This window comes from Pinus tabuliformis, chromosome 1_1 (genome assembly GCF_031772625.1).
Source record: "Pinus tabuliformis cultivar Carrire ecotype Pingquan chromosome 1_1, CPIR1, whole genome shotgun sequence".
Lineage (NCBI taxonomy): Eukaryota > Viridiplantae > Streptophyta > Pinopsida > Pinales > Pinaceae > Pinus > Pinus tabuliformis.
Window position 1 is genome coordinate 249,084,727 of NC_142297.1, and position 22,296 is coordinate 249,107,022.

Below are 22,296 nucleotides of genomic sequence, written 5' to 3' on the forward strand. Positions count from 1 at the left end.
GAATTCCTAGCTCGAATTCCAATTTTTTATAACTCTCTATTTTTGGTACAATACTAACAATAATTCACAATGATATTTACGTATAACAATGATAAAAGTTTGTATTTCTCTAATACTACTATGGAATATGTTTAAGGCTTTATTGTAGTTGATGTTAACCACCTAATCCATCACGGTTCTGGTGGATAGTTATTGATCGTCCAAGAAATTTGGAAATTAAACCAATAATTTTCCTTTTGTATTTATATGTAAACTATGTACATCACTCTTATCATCATCATAATATAGTTGCATTCACTTTCCAAATTGTGTCCAATAGTGGTACCAAAGAATATGTTTGTCTGTCTGGTAAAATACCACGAGTCACTAGTTTTGTAACCTTCCCTAGAGCCACTAGTTTTGTGGCAATCCTGGACATTGGGTGCTCCTTGTTTCTCAGCATTTGGCACTGCTATTCATCCATGTTTTGTTATTGTTGTTTTAGACTACATGATTTTTTCCAAAAACAAACATTTGCATCGAGGACAGTTTTGTTTATAGTGACTTCCAACTTGTGGATAGCTTGCGCTTCCACATGACCCACAAATCCTTGTTTCATGGAGTTTACTCTATCAAGAATAATAATGAATAAATCATGCACGTAACAACGAGGTTTTTCATGCTACACGTTTGGAATGCATCGCCATAATTGAGGGAGCATCGATGCTTTCAATGCTAATGGAGGTGGTTGTTTGGTGATTGTAAAATTGGGGAAATTATTCGAGCAAAGAGAAACACATCCAATGTCGTTGCGAATTATTGTTAGAAACAAGGTGGGACACTATTAGATGTTTTTTTTCATTAAAAAAACTTATTAAAAAGAAAATTTTATGCATTCAAGGACGAGTTGTTGGAATAACCAACAATATGACATAAGAAGAGTGAGAGACTCATTGGCTTCATAGCGTTCATGGTTATCCGTAACTTGGAAGGATAGCCGCAAGATACAGAAACGGAAGATCGGTTTTATCTTGTTTTTTTGGTGTTTCGTATGGTGTAAGGGGAATGGAATAAAAGGGTTTGTGACTCGCGTGAAAAATGAGAAAGAAATCTTTCGATGTCAAGATTATGGATGCCACAGGTTCGATTGATGGAAAGAGGCTGATGAAAAGGCAATCATGATGATGGCAGTGGAAAAAACCATAGGTACATTATTTTATATTATTATTTGCAAAATGTAATAAACATAGTTATCAGTTAAATAGGAACTATTACGTCAAAACAAGTACTCTAGTCTCAAAAACCCCAAAAAACATTTAAAAACAACCCAAAAAAAAATTGTTGATTTTGCATCACCACATTCTTTTAGGAGTAAATTTTCAATATTTTTTAAAAATAATAATAAAAAGCAATGAAAGCCATTTTGTTTGGTGCAAAAAACACCTTGAAATCGAAAAGTATTGATGCTCGACTAAAGATTTTATTTATTTATTTTTTATTTTTATTTTTTTTTCCAGGGTAAAATTTCAACATTTTTTAGCAATGGTGTTAAAGATAAAAGATCAAGACTTGGAAAAATCATAAAATTGCAATAATTTTGAACCATGTCATTAAAGATAAAATATCACGTCTCTTAAAAGCCTTAAAATTCAAACAATTTTTAGTCATGATATTAAAGATAGAATACTTATAATTATTTTTTACCATAACATTAAAGATAAAATATCGTAGCTTAGAAAAACATTAAAATTTGTACAATTATTTAACCGTGGAATTAAAACCAAATATCACGGCTCCAGAAAACTTAAGTTTTCAATATATTTCAACCATGGCATTATGGAAAAATTATATGACTAAAAAATCTTTAAAAATGAATGCCTAATTAAAAGAGTCATTATCCCAAAAGTAATTTCTTTCTTAAATGCTAAAAGTATAGATATTTTAAAATCTTAACCTATCACAACTTGAAATATGACAACACAATTGTAAAAATCAACCATGAAATTGATGCGATGTAGGGCAAACTTGTCCATTATAACGAATTCTTTAAAATCAGCTATCAAATTGCCACATAATGAGGTCGAGTTACTAGTTGATGATTGACACAAACCCTACAAAAAATAAATAAATAAATAAATAATGATAAATAAGTAGATAAATAAATAAAAATGAAAAATACAGAGCAAAAAAATGTTAAAAGTAGAATAGAAAAAAATGAAAAGTAAAATATACGAACAAAAAGTTTTAAAAAATAACAACTAATAAATAAATAAACATACATTAAAACATTAAAAAAAATTAAAAACAATAAAAAAAAAAATTAAAGTAAAGAAATAAATGTAAAATATCTTTAAGAGAAATCATAGAGTAGTTTACGGAGCATTAATATGGTTCCTCATCATGACATTATATATATAAATATAAATATAAATATATATATATATATATATATATATATATATATATATATATATATATAACAAAAAAAACCATAAAATCTAAAAAAACTAATACGATGAAAAAAAATAAGTAAAAATATATTGGATAATAAAAAATAAACAAATAAAAAAAATAACAAGCTAAAAACAAGTTAAAAAATTAAAACTTAAAATAAATATTTGAATCATAAAATTTTAAATATATAAATAAAAATAAAAAATTTTATTATAAAAACATTTAAAAAAAACACTGAACAACTAAAAATAAAAGTTAAAATAAAAAGTAAAATTTTAAATGTAAATAACAATTATTAAAAAATAATTAAAAATAAAAACATGGTAAAAAAATGAAAATGTGGATCAAATATATTAAAAAATATATATTTAAAACAAATTAAAAAAAAAAATATGAAAATTTTGCAATTAGATATTATTTGAAAAATATCGAAAAAAATATATATATGAATAAATAAAATAAAAATTAAAAAATAGGGAAAACATAAAAAAAAATAAGGAATATAATTTAATGAAAAAAAAAAACCAATTCAATAAAATTGTACTAGATAATTAAAAAATAATAAAAAAAAAAACTAAAAGCTATTCTTAAAAATATTAATTAAAAAAAAAATCCTTAAAAAGTAAAAATAAAACTAAAAAACCATAAAAAGGATTGGGCTAAGAAAAACGATTATCTTTACTTAATTAAAAAAAAATTAATAAAAATATTAAACAAAAATTGAAAAAAAAAAATCTTTCAAATTTTAAATATTTTAAAAATTTAATTTAATTTAATTTTTATAGTATTTATAAGCTTAAAAAATTACCAATTTAAAGGAAATGAAAATTTTCATTTAAAAAATAATTTAATTTATCATTTAACAAATTATTTAAAATTTAACAACTTAAAAGTTTGATGAATTTTATTTTAAAATTATTTTGAAAAATTAGACTATTAAAAAATTAAAATTTAAAAAAAAATATTATAATAATAAAAAAGGTGCTCAGCCTGGGTGGCGGAGGGCCGACTCTGAGATATTTTATGGTTTTAAATTTTTATATCTTTAAATTTTTTTAAATTGTTATTAATTTTTTTTATTTAAAAAAATAAAAAAATTCTAAATAATCATTTTTTCCATAATGCTTATATTTTTTATGTTTTTTATTAACTCATTTAGTTTTAATTTTTTTAATGGTTTTTTATATTTTAAAGATTTTTTTAATATATTTTTTTATTATTTATTGATTTTTAAGTAGCTTTTCATTTTATTTATTTTTATTTGTTTATTTTTTAATTATGTATTTCTCTTTTATTTATCTATTTCTTCATAAAAAAAATTGAAATATATATATATATTTTTTTTCTTTTTTTCTTCAAATATTATCATGTTTTCTATTTTTATTGGTTATATAAATATTTGACATTATTATATTTTAGTAACAATTATTCTTTTTGTATTAGAATATTAACTAATATATATAAATTTATAAAAAATATTAATCTCAAAATATTATTGTCATTCTTTTTTAATTTTGCAAAATATTTAAAAATTGTATTACGAAAAATCATTACCAAAAAAGCACACATATATTTGGAAATCCCTTAAAAAACCAAATGTTTTAGAATGAAAAACAAGACAAAGAAATAATCCACATTTAAAAAAAAAATTGTGCATACTTGGGACAACAGAAAATTTTACGTGTAAAACATATGCCTTACAAATGATGATTTTCAAAATTCGCATGAAAAAAAAAATATATATTATAAAAGAATATGTACACTAAACATATTAGAAAATTTAAATTGTCAAAACTAAGCACTCTAAAAAAAGGGGTTGATGTTGCATCAACACTTTTAAATTAGTACAAAAATTGCTAACATTTAAAATTAAATGTTCATACTCAATACACTAAAAAATTTAAAGTGTTAAAATATGCTCTAGAAAAAACGGGGTTGATGCTTCATGAACACTTCTCAAAATCAGGTGATTTTTGCTACTTCAAAAAAACGTGTACTAGGTACTTATCTCATTTGATTGGTAAGTATGTTAATATGTACAATGCCTCCTTTAAATCATTGAGTTTATAAAAGTGATATATTCCTGCTTGTCTTTTTGTTTTGTTTCCATACCGACGTTGATTTTCAAGAAAATAGTTGAATCTTTAGAAAACCTAGTGGATGTTACTATGGTATTAAATGTTGTTTAATAATTGGAGTTTATTTTATCTAATTAGAATTATTGAATGTGTATGCTTGTATGCTTTTATGTCATGGTGTGACCATGTTCATTGTAATATTTTTCTTTTGGTGCTTATATTCAAGGGTTTTTGGGATCATTGGTTTACCACTAAAGGACACAATCTAGATGGTATTTTAAAGAATTATGTAGAGTGCTGCATCATTTGTGTGTTTTTTCTACTATTACAACTTCTTTTTCTACTTGAATATCATATTTGTGTAGAGAGATAGGAAGTATAGAGATCAGGCAAAGTATAACATCCATTGATCTCAACGCTGCGATGAAGAAACTTACAAAGTTTGAGTAATAGAAAGCTATGGGTGCGGAGAAGGAGAAGGATGGTTATGTTCAAAAGAAGGTATTTATTTTAGTTACCATAGTTATTTAACTTATTTTCTCGCAGGGGAAGCATTACACTCTTTTTGGTTAACTAAATCAAGAGGCGGGAAGACCTTGATTTTTCTTCATGTATTTTCATCTAGGAGCAAGAGGCGACTACAACCTAAATTGTATTTATAGTTCAAGTACTAATTCGAAACAATCAAAATACGGTTGTGTAGACAACGACTTCTAGCATTACGGGATTAACACATGGTTGACTTTATAAATTATTTGGAGAATGGTATTTTTGTATATATGTCCATTAGAATATGATGTAATGTATTTTTTCTTATGTGCCTCCATCAATTTGTAGTTTGAAGGTATCCAATAAGTCTGTTTGATGAACTTTGTCATTTCATACATACATCTATTAGATTGATTCGAATTTGTGTCATGATTCTTATATAGTATTAAACAAGTTTTATATAGTACTCTACCATTGTTCTTGTGTCTTGTCTTCTATCGTTGTCCTTGAGGATTAGTTCAGATTGGTTATTTGTTGAATTTTCATTGTAAGTGGGTGCACTTTTAGTTGAACCTAGCACCTAACACCGTTGATTTTATTATTGTAAAATGGCCAAACTTGAGGAAGTATTAGAGTTACTAAACAATCTAATAAATTTAATGGTATTTACATGGTCCAAATCAGCAAGGACACTCTCTTTGACATTCAAAAATCTTTACAAAATTCTCAAAAACAGATTGAGTTTTTGGAGCTTGAGTCGCAGCTACCTTGAGATGAACTTCAACAAAAGTGTTGTGTTTTTTATCTGCTTTTTTGTTCACAACAACTCTATTTTTTATTCCGACTCCCATCATCAGTCTAGGTTTAATCATATTTGTAAAGACATTTCAAGAGAAAATTTGGATGTCGCTCAAAGTCATGTTTAGTGCTCCAACAAGGAAAATGTATGTAAGGGTAATTTGCATAGAGATGTGAAACCTAATGTTCCCAAGAAATTCATTTGACCTTGGGAAGAAATTGTGCATAGAAAAGGTAGAACTAGTGTTGGATATGATAAAGATGTGTTTGTTCATGTTCCTAACTTTTCAAAGGCCATACAATTTTGTAGTGGTGTCTTTCTTTAGGATGATTTTGATCTTGTTCTACAATCACAACAAATTATTAAATGTCAACATTGTGACAAATTTGGACATGAGAAAGATCACAGTTACAATCTTCGTCGTTGTGAAAATTGTGAAATAATAACATCATTCAAATAGATGTTTCAAACATAATATTTCTACAAGAGAGAAAATAAATTTCAGATGGATTACTTCTTTCGATTAGTTTAAACCAAGAAAATTTACAAATCATATGGGAGGTTATGTTCAAGAGTATTGACTAGCCTTCGAGTTGTTGGGTTGTTTTATATTCTTTCCACGACTAGCCCGTAGTTAACCGAGGGTTAGAGGGGGGGGAGGTGACAGGGGTTTTGAGGTGTACCCGTAACCCCACTTTATGGGGTCTGAGGTAGCGCCTAGGAAAATTTTGGTTTTGGACCCTATGTTAGGTTGGGCGGACCCACCTATGGTTTTGTGCATGATTTTCGCACATGTTTTTGGACGCGATGGTTTTTGGTCCATGGTATTGGATGCAATGGTTTTCAGTCCATGGTATTGGATGCTTCGGCATGTATAAATATGTATTATAACATCGAAAGGAACATAATGAAAAATCAAGCTGGTAGTCCTAGTTTTGGGATCTAGGGGAGAATCTCTGTGTATATGTGTTTTATGTGTTATGCTCTCACATTCTTTATTTTTTGTGTTTTAGAATTTGTATGCAAGTAATTTCTATACGGGGTTAAAACCTAAACTTGGTATCAGAGCAGTTGTGGCTTCAAGGGGATGCCTTTGTTGCTAAGGGGTTTTGCTCAAACCTGTTGTAGACCCTGTTCAGTGGGAGATCTACGAGATCGATTCCGGTGGTGAAAGAAGGTGGTGAGCAGTGGAAAGATAGAGATTGAGAAGTTTAATGGTCAAAGTTTTGATTTGCGGAAACTCAAGATGGAGAATCTGTTGGTGGTAAAGATCAATGGATCATGGTAGATCCAGGTACTAAACTAATAGGAGTGACCGATGAAGAATGGAAGAAGTTGCATCGAAATGCAAAGAGCACAATACGATTGTGTGTCTTAGATTCAGTATTGTTGAATGTATCAGGGGAAGCTATGGCAAATTCTTTGTGGGACAAGTTAGGGACTTTGTACCAATCTAAGTCTCTAGTAAATAAACTGTTCCTGCGGAAAGAGCTATATAACCTGAGGTTGAAAGATGGACACTCGGTGAAAGAGCTTCTGAATGCATTTAATACTGTGGTAAGTTAGTTAGCATATGTTGATATTAAAATTTTAGATGAAGATAAGTGCATCAATTTTTTATGTTCTCTACCAAATTCGTGGGATAGCCTGGTTATTGTAATAGGTAGCAATGCAACTGCCTTGTAATTTGATAAAATATTCTCAGCCTTGCTGACGGACGACATGAGATGGAAAAATATGGAGAGCTAGAATGGTGATGCCTTGTCTATACGAGGACGGTCATAGAAAAAAAAAAATATGAGTCATGGAGTGGGAGATCTAAATCTAGAGGGAGATCTAAATCTCCGAGAAAACCTATAAAGGTAGTGTGCTAGAAATGCGGAAAGGAAGGCCACTTCAAAAGGGAATTTAAATCTAAAGCTCCTGACAAAGGAAAGGGATCTGATGAGTCTCCTTCTGCAGAGGTGAAAACCACCTTAGATGAAGGTGGGGATGTGTACTTGGCTTCTTCAAGTACACATGTAGATCATAATTTGCCTCTTGGGAGACTAATTACCAAAACTACATAGAACACAGTCGTTGTTGCTAGTGAGTTGAATGACTACTGAAAATATTCAGATCACAGTCTATCTTGGCTTGTTGGGGGCTAGAATTGAGCAATGCGCAATTTTAGTCAACATGACTAAAACCCGGGAAAATTGCATTGCACAATTTTGAGGGCCAGCTGAGGCATAGCCTCTTAGAATTTCACAGAGAACATCCTAGGAGGCCAGTGTGAGGTAGCCTCTGTGTAATTTCTGGGAGCAAGGCAAGGTCTTCCATCCCAGAAATGCGCAGTGAAATTTGTGAAAGGCAAGGTTCGGGCTAAGGTAGCTCAAACTCACCAACGGGTGACTAAAAACAATAAGGACTAAATGCATGTGTGAAACTGGGTGTAGTCATTAGTGAATGAACATGCATGCAATTAATGAGTGCAAGATTTTGTAAAATGGGAAAACAATGATTTGTGTGAAGCGAATTGTCGCAACAATGATTGTTAGTGTAGAAACAATGTCATGCAAGTGACAACAAGGAAATGCAATGGAAAACTTGAAACAATGTTTCTACAAGCTAACACACATTAAAATGATAGCAAGTTTTCAACATAACCAAGCAAACAACACTCAGAAAAACAAAAATACAAAAAGTGGCAGAAAAGAAGCAAAAGACTTGAAAAGTGGACTTGGCCAGAAAAAGCCAAAATAGGTGTGTTGAAGGTTCCTAGATGTGTTGGGAATATCAAAGCTCCAAGATTGAAGTGAAGAATGAGCTCTAAAGCATCAAATAAATAGTTTTGACAAGATCGAGGCGTATGACGTGCATGCCACAAATCTAGGAAAAAGAGACACTTAGAGGGAGGTTTCTAAAATGGATTTTGCATGTAACCCCCAGTTGCTAAAAATAGATCCCTAAAATCTAGCGATGCATTTTCTTTTTTACTTTTTTCAGAAAAAAGTTTCCATGAATGAAAGGTAAGATTGCACAGTCATGGAGGGAGCCGATCAACTTGTGAGCATATGCAGGGGAAAACAAGTCATGGGATTACTTCTGCACAGTTTCTGGGTTTAGTGGATCTGGACGCCCCTCAAGCTTTGTGTAAATTTTGGACCGGATCCAAGGCTGCCATCTAGAACTACACAAATTTTGAGAGAAACCTCAGTGATGTGCTACTCTCGACATTTTTCAAGGGGATGGTAGCTTTCATGCTCTGTGAAATTTCGGAGAGTAGTTGGCTACCATGATACACGGTGCAATTATGGAGAGAAAGGTTGGTTTCCCTCCATTTTTGTGTAATTCTCCAAGTTAGGACAAGAACGAGTCGAAGAAAAAGTCACAGGAAGTCAACTTGTGGGTGAAAGGCAAACAAGTTAGCAAACACAAGATGGTCCTCAACTGAAGGCATAAGTACCTAGGTAGTGAAAGACATGTTGCTAAGGATGGTTGGTAGCGATGCTCCAAAACAAAGCTAAGGAAAAATTTTGGAGGATGGTTGTAGTCACTACAACATTGGTGAGACACTCGTAGAACTCCAACTCTCTGAATGGACCTTGTTTCAAGAAAAGAAAGTCTAACTCCTCCAAAAGTATTTTTTGATTCTTTGATCATCATGGCTTCCACACTACCTTGAATGAATGATGTAGCACCTGCCATGCTCTTGATCGGTCAACACACATTCGAAGCCAAGTCAACTTTGTTATTTTGATTAGGGTTGAGGGGTATATTGGTGCACAAGTAATATGACTCTCAGAATTTAAGTTTAATCTCCAGTGTTACTCTTCTTCTAGCAGGCGTGGATAGTACCTCAGTAGAGTTACTTACATCACCTCTCTATGCAGGAAGCCTTTCTCTTATTTTTCCTTATTCATTTTTTCAATTTTTTTATATTTTCATTCATCATTTTTTTTTCATTTTTAAGAAAGTTTCTCATAAAAACTTATTTATTTCAGAGTTAGAAGAGGCATTCTGACTTATTGAGAGCAAGAGAGGTTGTTCCTTCAAAGAATTATTTTATATGTGCCTCTGACATACTTGTTAAGGTTTTCCCCCTCACCTTACTCTACTTGACTTAGCTAACAAGGGTTAACCCAAAAAAAATGGACTAGAGTAGGTGGTACTAATTAAAGCACAAGTATTGTGTTATCACCAAGATTCACTTTGAAAAGAGCTTATTTTCCATTGGTGCATCATTGAATGAATAAAACAAGTTTTTCATAAAGAGAGGACAATAGATAACCAAATGTTGATAGTTGTACAAGTCTTCTTGTAATTTACCTTACCTCTCTTAAGAGTCGCACAAGGTTTCATGTGACACTAACCTATGGATGAAAACAAGCAAACAAAAGAAAAAGAAAAGAGAAAAATTAAATGCGAAGGAAAAGCATGTAAGAAAAGAAATAAAGAAAGAAAACAAGAAAATAAATAAAGTGAACATGCATGCAAGAAAACAAGACATAAAGAAAACACTACTCCTACTCCTAAGCTAATGGTTCTGCTCACGTGAAGTGATATTTCCAATGCAACCATCAGTGCATTGGTTGACCCATATTAGTGAAGGAATGGCTCGTGAAAATGAAACTGAAGCGAACCAACAAACATGAAAGATATAAAAATGAAGACCACCACACTCTGAGTTTAAATGTGTCCACAGAAAAGAAAAGAGTGAAAACACAAGACAATCATTATGTAGACTTAACATGGTGCTCTAACACACTCTATGCTGATGATAAGCATAAACACTCCCTTGAATGTGATAGACAAGCAAACATGATAAAGAGAAACAACTTATATCTTTCAAGTGTGCTTGTTGTGTATGATTCCTCCAATGTATGAGCAATGGGATCATGCAATTCAAGTGGAGGAAGCGAGATCTGTGTGTTGGATTTATCTTCAATGCATACAGATTAGTGATGAGGAGTCTTCGTTGCTTCAACAATTTCTTGATCAGAGATGAAACTAATCTTAAGAGAATGAGGGCCTAACATAACCAACATCTCGAGCTAAGTTGCCTCGATAGTCTGTGGGGTTTCGACTTCATTGACAAATAGATCATCATAAACAGGTGGCTTTGAAAGATCAATAGTGATTGAAACAACATTGTGATTGAATATAGGAGTAAGAGATCATGAAAACTACGATCATAAAAATCAAAGACTTCATCGACATCCTCATGATCTGATGAATCAGAGGGGTAGATGGGAAGAAAGAATGTTCATCCTCTACATTTCCAAAAAAAGCAGATGAAATGTCGAGTGGATTCTGAATGAAATATTTTTCCTCTCCACTTTCAAATGATGGATTGACTTCGGGTGTGTTCTGCGAATGATCGGAAGTAGATGCATCCTTGGATGGATTTACAAAAGGAAAATTAGACATAGCAGAATCACCAAATATGTCAGGAAAAAGCGGCAGAGGCATAGACTGAAGGATGTCAGCCTTCATCACGGGTTCATGCTCAGATTCCCATTCGCACTCATTGTAAATACAACACAACTTGGTTGTAAAACATGAACTCTTTCTATAGCTTGATCCTCATTCACAATGGGTGTGGAGTTCAAAATGGAAGAACACAAGACAATACAATTCATGGGATGAGAAAAATACGGAGTCGAAGGTTGAGATAACATGTGCATATGACAACCCATGGGCTTCCCAATCAAAGCCACGTAGAAATTAAGAGTAGTGAGGGTGGGAGGATGAGAAAGTTGAAGAGACTTGTGTGCACACTCTCCCACATCACTCTATGGGGGTGGAGTTGTTTGATGAGGGGAAGGTAGAAAGTCACTTGTGACAATGATTATGTCTAATTGTGATTGTGTAGCTCCATCACAGAAGTATGATGAGCAGGGTTTAAGCATTTTCTTCCTTTTTGGATAGAGCGATTTGATACAGAGATACTCATATCTATCCCAAAGATATTGGAATTTCATCTGACTTTTCGGAGCTTGAAAAGAGAGAAGACAGAAGCACTGCCAAAATTCCGGTAGAGATTCATGCCCGGCCTTCCATTGTTGTAACATTTTCTTATCAAGTTATTTAGGATGAAAATGGTGAAAAATATATTCTATTAGATCAGTTAACTATTTGAATGAGTCCATGCAATTAGGAGGCAGCGTGTGACACCATAGAAATGGGTATTCGTGAAGTGTGTGTGTGAGAATCATACATACTCTATTTCATTAAAATGGTGCACATTCTCCATGAATGTATGGAAGTCATCTAAGTGCTCAAGTTAGGCCACTTCACCTTCACCGATGATACATGATTTATGGAAAGTCATCAAAGAACTCCCTCTCAACTTCAAAGGCATGTTCATTGGCCAAACATTACAGAGGGTTAACTATAAAAAACTCCATGAAAGATGTGAAATGATTCAAAATAGATGGTGAGGACTCAACCTATTATCTAGCCCTCCTTCTAGTGCCAAAAATTTTGATGGTGTTGGACCCACCGACATGTCAGGGGATCTCCCTAGCAAGAAGTATGAACTAGACCTCACACTATTTGGAGTATGAATCTTAGCAATGGGTAGTATGGTACCTCCTTGATTGTGTTTGCCCAGAGGTAAGTAAGATGTCGTTGTTGGAATCAAGGGTGTGAACTTGTAGCAAGTCATGGAAGGTGCATGAAAGGCTCTACCACATGGAAGGGGAGAAGTCTAGTGCACCTCTTAGAATCATGTGATAGCACACAGCTTGAAAGGGAACAAACGAGCTAAAATACATCACGATATGGAATGTAGGATAGCCAAGAATCCAGAGTGATGATTTATACTGACAAAACGCTTTGATAAGATTCATACAAAGACATTTACAATAGTCCATACATACATGTGTAAATTACAACTACATACATCATTAGAGTAACCAAGATAGTCGAACTACAATAACAATATATCCATGACACGTGTTGGCTTTGTTATATTAAAAGAGTGAAAGATCCAATCATAGATACAACCATGGAAACCACTAACTGCAATAGTGCAATGTTATAGTCACTACCGCCTACTTCTCCAAAGAGATGTACTAGCTCTGTACTATGGAGAAGCCAAGGCTCGTTACAATACACTCCAAGATTTCTCTAAGCTAAACCTATCAGAAGCTTGGCTCCTGAAAATCCTGTACATTGAGTTATGAGGTTCTATATATACCAAAGGGTATGGTGACCATTGAAATTCCCATTTTTGACTCTTCAACGACCCACATGACTCTTCAAGTTACACATGACTATTTACATTCTACTATTAACACTTGGTTTTTCACTTAACAACATGCTTACAATACAATATGCACATGTACCCATGTGAGACAAAAATTGGCTTGAGAAAGCCATAGAAGACATCACTCATACTCAAAAAATGATGGGAATACTAACTCCTCGATATCCTCTTGGTGATCGATAGTGGCGAACTGATGCCAAGCTTGGTAGTCTGTTATGGTGTCTACTTACTCTGTGGTGACATCTTTCTAAAATAAAACTCTTGCCTTTGTTACATCTGGGTACACTAATTTGATACCTATGTCCAACTCATCAAATAGCATGTGCATCATGGTCTTGATTGAAGCCAGACCAATGACATATTGGTGAATAGTGTCTACTCTCATCTACAAATTTGTGTTGGTGCTACAAGCATCAACTTCTCAAAGTACATGTCCAGCTCTAGTAGAACTTAGTTCTTTACCTTCGCCTCGGTGAGTGTGTCAATGGATGGGATCACATGGGTGAATACGATGACATCCATGCTACTCAACACTTGTGCAGGTGAAGCCTATAAGCTAGTGATGACCCGTGGGAGTTCCTCACATTTTTGGATCTGACTCCAGATGCATGACTTCAACTCCACTGCCTTTGGCTTCATCACCTTTGTCAAGTACAATGGGTCTCTCTTGTACCTCATTATCCATATATGTAGGTGATTGGCAGTAGTGTGTATGTCTGTCAAGATGTGTGCTCTCCTAGCACAACACTACTACCAACCATTGAGAAGGATGACTGACTTATGCATGGTGAAGAACCTAAAGTACAACTTTCACAGGATTGTCTTAAGAGATGATACTTCATGAAGTATTCTTTCTTCAAATCTTCTCTAGCGGATGTTGTAACTTTCTCTAGTGGATGTTGTAGCTTTCTCTTCTCCCTTCTTGGCCACTTGCAATTCCTTAGCCATGCACTCATTCTCATCTATCAATAATCTCACACTTGAGTTGGTGGCTTCAGCATATTCCTTAGTGGCCAATGCACTGGATGTCTGCCTACATCAGAAAAAAGCACTCTTTCTTCAAAATGTGGAGGAGATACATGGAAATCTAGAGTGAGCACTCTATGTGACTACACAAATCTGTGTTGTGACTCATTGAGAGATATGTTGTGCACATCTGATTTTGAATTTTTCTCAAGGATTTCATTGTCTCCTTGGTAACTTGGGACTTGCTTTGCTCCATGATCTGATGAATCTAGTGGAGTGAACTCTTGGTATTTTGGCATGAGGTTTATATCTTGATCTTGCTCTGGTTGAACCACATATGTGTACATCTATTCCAACATCTGTTCAATCTTCTGAGCAAATTCCTTCTGCTATGAGTACTCACCCTATTTTCTATCATCCATTTGTGATAGGTCAATAACTTGTATTAGCATAGCTTCATCAATGTGTGCATGTTACACCTCCTATTATTCCTCTTCGTGTTGCTCTTGCTTCTCTATTCTTCACAGCTCTTGTTTTTCCCTTAGTTGTTTCTTCAACTCCTGCAACTTCTTCTCTGACTCCTCTAGTTTTTGCTTCTCCCTCTATCTTTGTGCAATCCTTCTATTGTGTTGTCACTTCTTTGCCTCAATCTCCAAAGATGCTATTAATATGAGTGGTTCTAACTTGAACTTGCAGATTTTGTTTTTCTTTCCACTATTGGAAAAATTCCTCTGACCTTTGTCATGGGTAGGTCTACTTCCCTTTGCTACTGGTGATGTTGCTACCTTGTGTGTTGCTAACCACTCTACAATCACTCTAACAGGTTCATTGAGCCTTGAGGAGTTATAGTAGTATCTCCAAGGCTCTTCCTCAGGCTAATGACATGCCTCGTGGATACAATGATGATACACTCTCACACAGTGGTCATCCACTAAGTGGGGTAGGTCATATGGATTGAAACTTCTAGTGCTAAAGGTGAACTTCTTGAATTCCTCTATCTCATCCTAAGCATGCTTGAGATTCCAGATGTCATACAACTTGATCTAGAAAGGAAGAGTGGGCGAAGGTTCCTTCTTCTTCCTGTGAAGTCTCGATAAAAACCCTATCAAAATGTGGTATGCAACCTCTTGCATGACAAACTTGTCCATGACAAACTTCAAGAAGACATGTGGAGCCTTCTTTGCATTGTACATCTCGATGAAGGTGCCAAGGGGCGAGGCGTACCAATCTTCTATATTAACCAATGCCTTCATCGCTGCCATTGACATGCAAGGCAGATCTTGCTCAAATATTATCCTATACACTGGGGTGATGAAGTGTTCTGGTAGCTATAGTATAACTCCATGGAAGCTACACTTGGAGGAAAACCTACAAAAGGTTTGAACAAAAGTTTCTAAAGGTGTCCATACCCAACTCAATTCAAGGAACTACTGAAGGGCACAAATTGCATCAAGAATGTAAGCAGACATGAATATCTTTGTTTGTTGACACTTAGGAAGATGTCAAGCATCTGTTACTTTCCCCTTCAGGTGGAGAACCAATATGTCAAAGCAATTGTAAGGTCTTCCTTCATTCGCCAGCTGATCCAACACAATCATCCAACTTTGTAAGAAGTTCTCTGTAATCTCTTGGCCATATAAGAGGAATGTGAATATGACCAAGAACTAATAAGCCTTCCTTAGTATATTAGTCTTGTATACTTGGTTGGGTGTTGTCTTGAACTTATATGTCTCTCTCACCCATCTATTCAAGATTTCTTTTGAGTTTTCACTATTGCTAGGATTGGTGAAGGGTGCATCCATTGTGTTCACCGAATCTGGAAGGTGGTGCATCTCCTAAAAGTTATCTACCCTGAAGGTAGCAAGTTTTGTTCCACTGACACTGCTCAAAACCATTGTGTATGGATCAGTATGTGAGACAATCCAATGGATCATGTATGCACATGGAAATGCGGGATACCTACATGAAACCTGGTACAAGCTAAACTTGTATATGTTGACATAGACCCTCTGTTCCTCCAGATTCTCCTTAGAGATGCCTAAAAATATGTCATTGATGTCTTTCCATTTGATCTTGATCTAATTTTCTATGAACATATTAGTGTCTTCATAGATGGGAAAACTGATAGACACTTGTTTGACCACATCTCCATTGGTGCTTTCAATGGTGTCCTTTGACCCTACTCTCTTGGAAGCCATTGTATTTTTGTTGCTAAGAGATTAATGAACACCTATGATATGTGGAGATAGAGAAACACTCATGGAAAGAAAAATATCAGTTGAAAAAAAAAAACTTGAGGATTGACATCCAATACACCTGGGTGATTGACTGGTGTTATACAAGAAAATGACCTCCTGACCATATCAGAGGAGAAAGACAGGATGACTAAAGGACTAACCAAGTTCACAGGCCCATTTGTCAAGCTAACATTGTCTAGGAACTAGCAACCTTCTTTATAAAGCTTCCTAGCAAGGCATAGGGTGCGTTAGTGCCTAGGGTAACTCTAGTTGTTACCTCGAGAAGGGAATTAGTTAACCTGAATGAGTTTCCATGGGTCAAAGGAGTAATTTGACAGAGAAATATCATGATATTCACTCCTATGTCAGCTCACAAAATCAAGGAAACATCAAAACCTGATCTGTTTGGAGGAATTACTATTCCTAACAGAGTCTACAAATGAGAAAGAGTACAAAAGCATGGAAACATGTCCGCTTTTGCCTAATGGAACTCATGAAAGATTTGGCAAGGCTTATCATCTCATGCTATATATGAGAGACTAGGGCTATTGTGGAAAGGGTTGAAACATTTGAAACAATTTCCTATTTGACTGTCGAGACTAGTCTCTGACTAGGGCATTAGAAGAGGTTAGGAAGGGAGAGAGAGGGAGAGGAAATAGAGAAGTAAAGGAAGGTTGATTCAACCGATGGTTGTAATCACTCTTTTCTACATCAATATAGAACTAAAATTGTGTTGTCCACTCCACGGTGTTGGTAGTGTAATTTATTTACATATTTATGCAATGTCATTATTATGAGTGGATTAAATACATGTAATTAGATATCTTTATATGTTAATGCATTGTTTGTTAAAGTTATATGCTGTGATATTACACTTGTCTTATCTATGTGCAGGTTTTGATATGGAGCTAGCTTAGGGGTGTTCCAGTTCACTACATTGCACTCTCCAGCAACACCACACTGAGACTTGAGGTAATAAGTCCTTCTTCCTGCTTTGATTCTCATTTGTTTAACATAGATATGCAGGCATCTCTATGCTAGCTGCAACTAATCTGATAGTCTTCCAAGGATCCTGGGAACATATTTGAGCATTTCTACATCACCAAACACCCATGCATTAATCCAATTCTGCTATAGGGATTAATACATGGTTGTTTGGCGATGTAGAAACCCTCAATGATCTTCCCGGGATCCTTGGCATACTGTCAAATTAGCTACAGTTGGCACATAGATGCATGCATATCTATGTTAAAAAAATGAGAATCAAAGCAGGAAGAAGGACTTATTACCTCAAGTCTTGGTCTGGTGTTGCTAGAGAGGACAATGTAGCGAAGTGGAAGACCCTTTAGCTAGTGTTGGCTTGATGGGGCCTGACCGAGGTTTGGAGTTAATTAGCCAAACAAATCCTTGTACTACTGGCCCTTTCGGCAATAGCCCGTGGAGCACGTACTTAGGTCTCATCCAAAGCGGTATGGGGGATGCTAGAACCAAGTTTCCGCACCATTGAGATGTGTGAGGGGGTGACTTAGTCCAACTAGGAATGTCTTCATGTAGGTAACTTCGTGCAATGCCTTGACCCGTGAGACCTTCACAATCTGTTATAATCGCCTTCATGCAACCCTACCCAAGTTTTGAGATGCTTTTGCATTGCTAAGGTAGCGATCTTCGCTATTTCCCCAAGTACACCCTGGATCTTCCTTATCTTCTTATAACTATTAGTTTAACTTTGCGTAAACATATACTAACAATGTAAGCTTTAAAACGGGAACTATAAACTCAAAATGGGAACTCTAGCCAAAAAATTCCAAAAAAACATCAAAAACAGTGCTAAAAATGAAAAGTGTGTATATTGGAACGATGGCTTTTTTTTTAGGGACAATACTGAACATGTTTTAGAAATGGTAGTGAAAAAAAAAATTCATGCAAAATATAGCATGAAAATGAAAAAGTGATTATACTGGAATGATGATTTTTTTTAGGGTCAATCTTCAAAATTTTAAAAATGATCCAACAACATAAAAATGATTCATAACTTCTCATTAAAGACCATATGGAAATCAAAAATTTTATTTCAAGATACAATGCATACATCAATTGGATAAACTGTCTTAAACAATTACTCAAAATCACTCTTATTTTCTTGCACACCATCAGAATTCACATCTTCAGATGAGTGGCTGGATGCTGACAAAGATGTTCCATATTCTTCTCTTTCATCAGCTAGTGCCCCATTTGAGTCCACATGCATGCCCATCATTTTAGGTTTCAAAATTCTTCTTGATCTACAACTGGTTTCAACAGACTCCCATCTCAACACTGTTCCTTCTGGTAACAACTTTTTTAGAATCTCTATCGTCTTGAAGCAAAGAGTTCCTCTCTTTTTTAAATTGAAGTCATAAACAAGTATGTCAACATCCTATAATTTCAATATGTCTGTGCGGCAATGATTTATATTCGTACCCTTTCTTTTTCTCTTTCCACAATTTTTTTTGTCAACTACCATCTCTAGCTTATACACACCATTGAATGGGTGTGTATTTGTGGCATACCAATGTACTTCAACACTTGTAACATCCTCATTTTCTGTAAATACCTTTATAACTTTACCAACGCAGAATGGATAGCCATTGGGATCTCCATCTGCTAGCAATGCGATCATGCAACCCTCCTTAATATTCTATACTGAACCCTTGTAAAGGTCTTCCATGGCTTCACATTTTGCATGAGATCTTCTCGAACCAATATACATCTCTCTTTCCTCTGCCTATGAAGAATTAATAATACCTTGAGATTGTTGTTGTTCAACAATGTCTATTTCCTCATGTGCATTCGACACATTTTGTGGCCAAACAAATGGATTTTTCAAAGGTATATTTTCATTTGTTCTTATTGAAATGATATCACTTTGATTATTGAAAAATGACTCCCACCAAACTGAATCAGCAATGTCAAAGTACTCATATGTATATCTAATACATTTTTTAATTTCTTCTAGGAAATCAGAATAGCTTATAACTCTATTTTGTTTGCGTGCATTATGAACTTCACCAATTGATTGTAATAACAATATTTTTGATGCAAATATTCGATGATCTGGAATGAACTTCAAAAATTGCAAACCTGATGACGGTGCCCATTCTGCAGTGGTTGAATACTTCTTGCCCCATATTAGTGTTTTCCTATCAATTTTTTTGATACGAAATTGATATTGGAAGCTAATGCCATTAAGTTGTTTAATGCGTTTCCCCTCACCATATGATCCCATAATAAAACTTTGCATGTCAATAGTTTCTTCCAACACATCAAAAGTAGGCTTTGGCATGTATTATTTCACAAACATTCAATTAATGATGGCAAGCTCCCAGCTTCCTTCCTCCTCAATGTGACTAAAAAATGATTGAACATCTGATCAATATGGTCATGAGTGTGCCCAACAAGGAAACCAACCTTTACCTTCTGAAAAATTCTCAATTCAACAGGCATGTTTAGATATCCAAAAACAACCTGATTTTGGTTTTGACGGCAAGTGTTCTCCAATTGTATATACAAAACTTTAGGAAGATTACCAGACCAACAAGAAAGAACATCATGAATTATGGTTATGGTCAAATTTGCATCATTATGAATATTTGGAGTTGTGAAGTACAACTTTGGCAACATTTTCCCATTGAAGAACATACAACCGACCAAGTGATACTGAATAAAATTTTCCTCCTGTAATTTTTGGGTGTGCGAACAAAATGTGGTAAAAGCATTTTCTTCTGGTCCATACCATCAATTGTCAAACCTAAATATTTATTCGGATTATCATTACACTTATTTCAATGCTTGTGCAACTTTTTACTTTCATTTGTTTGTTGTTCGCGATGCTCCTGAAGTTTTTTGACAATTGAATCTACAGAGCATAAAAGAAAGCCATTAAGAAATATGTTTTCATACTTGATGAATATACAATTTAAAAAGTTAAATTTATGAATGCCTACCTCTTTCTTACCCTTCACATTTTTCCCTTTTTGATTTAAGAGAAGCACATGTATCACAAATCCCCATCCTTGTCTTCTTAGGAATACGGACATTGTTGAATTCTTCCTTCCATACCTTCACAAAATATTGATATGTAATAAACTAGCCATGTCCCTTAGCACCTTCTGCATATTATTTGTATAACTTGTAGATTTTGTGTCTTGAAAAATTATCTAGAATATGTATTGTCTTTCTATTTGGCATACACTCTCCATGCTTTGAAAAGAAATCTTTCATCCATGACATTGTAGTATTTGATAATGGCCCAAACTGTCTTTTATGACGTACTTCAGAATAGAATGTGGGATCCTTTTCCAAATTTTCTTGAATTCTCGAGAGACGAAAATTCCCAATCGAATGAAAAATTTTGAAAGCTTTATACAGATAAATAAAGTCTTAATATGATAATCATAACCTGACAATGTAGATTGCATGCACCCAACTAAATATGAATTTTGCATGCTTTTATTCATTGACAAATATCTCTTCCTGCTCTCTAATGCAAATTTGAAATCCATATGTTTCAAGCAATATTTTTTGCAACATTCACTTGAAATGAGTGCATTGATAGAACTTCTTCTCGTCAGATATTCTGCTCTACCCCTTGTATAACTACAACATCTTGCATTGATATTAAAAAGTCTGCTCCTACTCCTCGATACAATATTTCTTGGCAACATCTCCATCATTGGATCATCATTTGTATAAGGATTTTCATCATCAATAATAGGAATGTTATCCACACTATGATCAACTGTGCTTTTCAAATACTGAATTGAAGGCTATTCTTCATCTTCCCCTTCTTCAGTGCTACTGTCATAGTCCATAGAATTCAGACTCAATGGAAAATTTGACTCAATGTTTATTGGATATTCTTCCCCATGTTCATTTTCAGTGTTGCTCTCACAATGCATAGAATTAAGAATCAATGTATCATCTTGTGCTTCATCACTGTTACCTTTATACTCATTAGAATTAGGACTAAGTGCATCATCCTGTCCTTCATCACTGTTGCTCTCATAGTCCTTAGAATTAGGACTAAAAGGACATTGTGACACTTCATTCTTTTGAAATTCATCATCGCGCTCTTCCTCATTGTTGCTCTCATAGTCCTTAGAATTAGGACTAAGTGGACATCGTAACACTCCATTCTTTTGAAATTCATCATCCTGCTCTTCACCACTGCTACTGTCATACTCCTTAGAATTAGGACTAACTGGAGAACATGGAACTCCATACTTTTGAAATTCATCATCCCGCTCTTCATAAAAGCTACTCTCATAGTCCTTAGAATTAGGACTATCTGGACACCGTGACACTCGATACTTTTGAAATTCATCATCATGCACTTCATCATTGCTGCTCTCATAGTCCTTAGAATTAGGACTAACTGGACACTTTGACACTCCATTCTTTTCAAATTCGTTATCATGCTCTTCATCACTATTGGTTTCATAGTCCTTAGAATTAGGACTAAGTGGACACCGTGACAATCCATTCTTTTGAAATTCATCATCATGCTCTTCAACACTATTTCTCTCATATTCCTTAGAATTAGGACTAAGTGGACACTGTGACACTCCATTCTTTTGAACTTCACCATCATGCTCTTCATCACTGCTGCTTTCATAGTCCATAGAACTAGGACTAAGTGGACACCGTGAGACTCCATTCTTTTGAAATTTGTCATCAAGCTCATCATCACTACTGCTTTCATAGTCCTTCGAATTCAGACTAAGTGGAATCTGTGACTCTTTATTTATTTGAAATTCTCTATCCCCTCTTTCATTAGTGCTACTCTCATAGTCCTTAGAATTAGGACTAAGTGGAAGAATTTACTTTCTACTCATAGTGGAAGAATTCCCGCTATATCCATCCATATGAATAGAGTTGTTACACGATGAAGATGTTGATGCTGTATAAATTCAAACTTCACTATCAGGACAATCCATCGCTTTCAAATAGAAGTTGTTGAATGATACAAATGGAGAGTCTCATAAAGGTATTATATAGCTT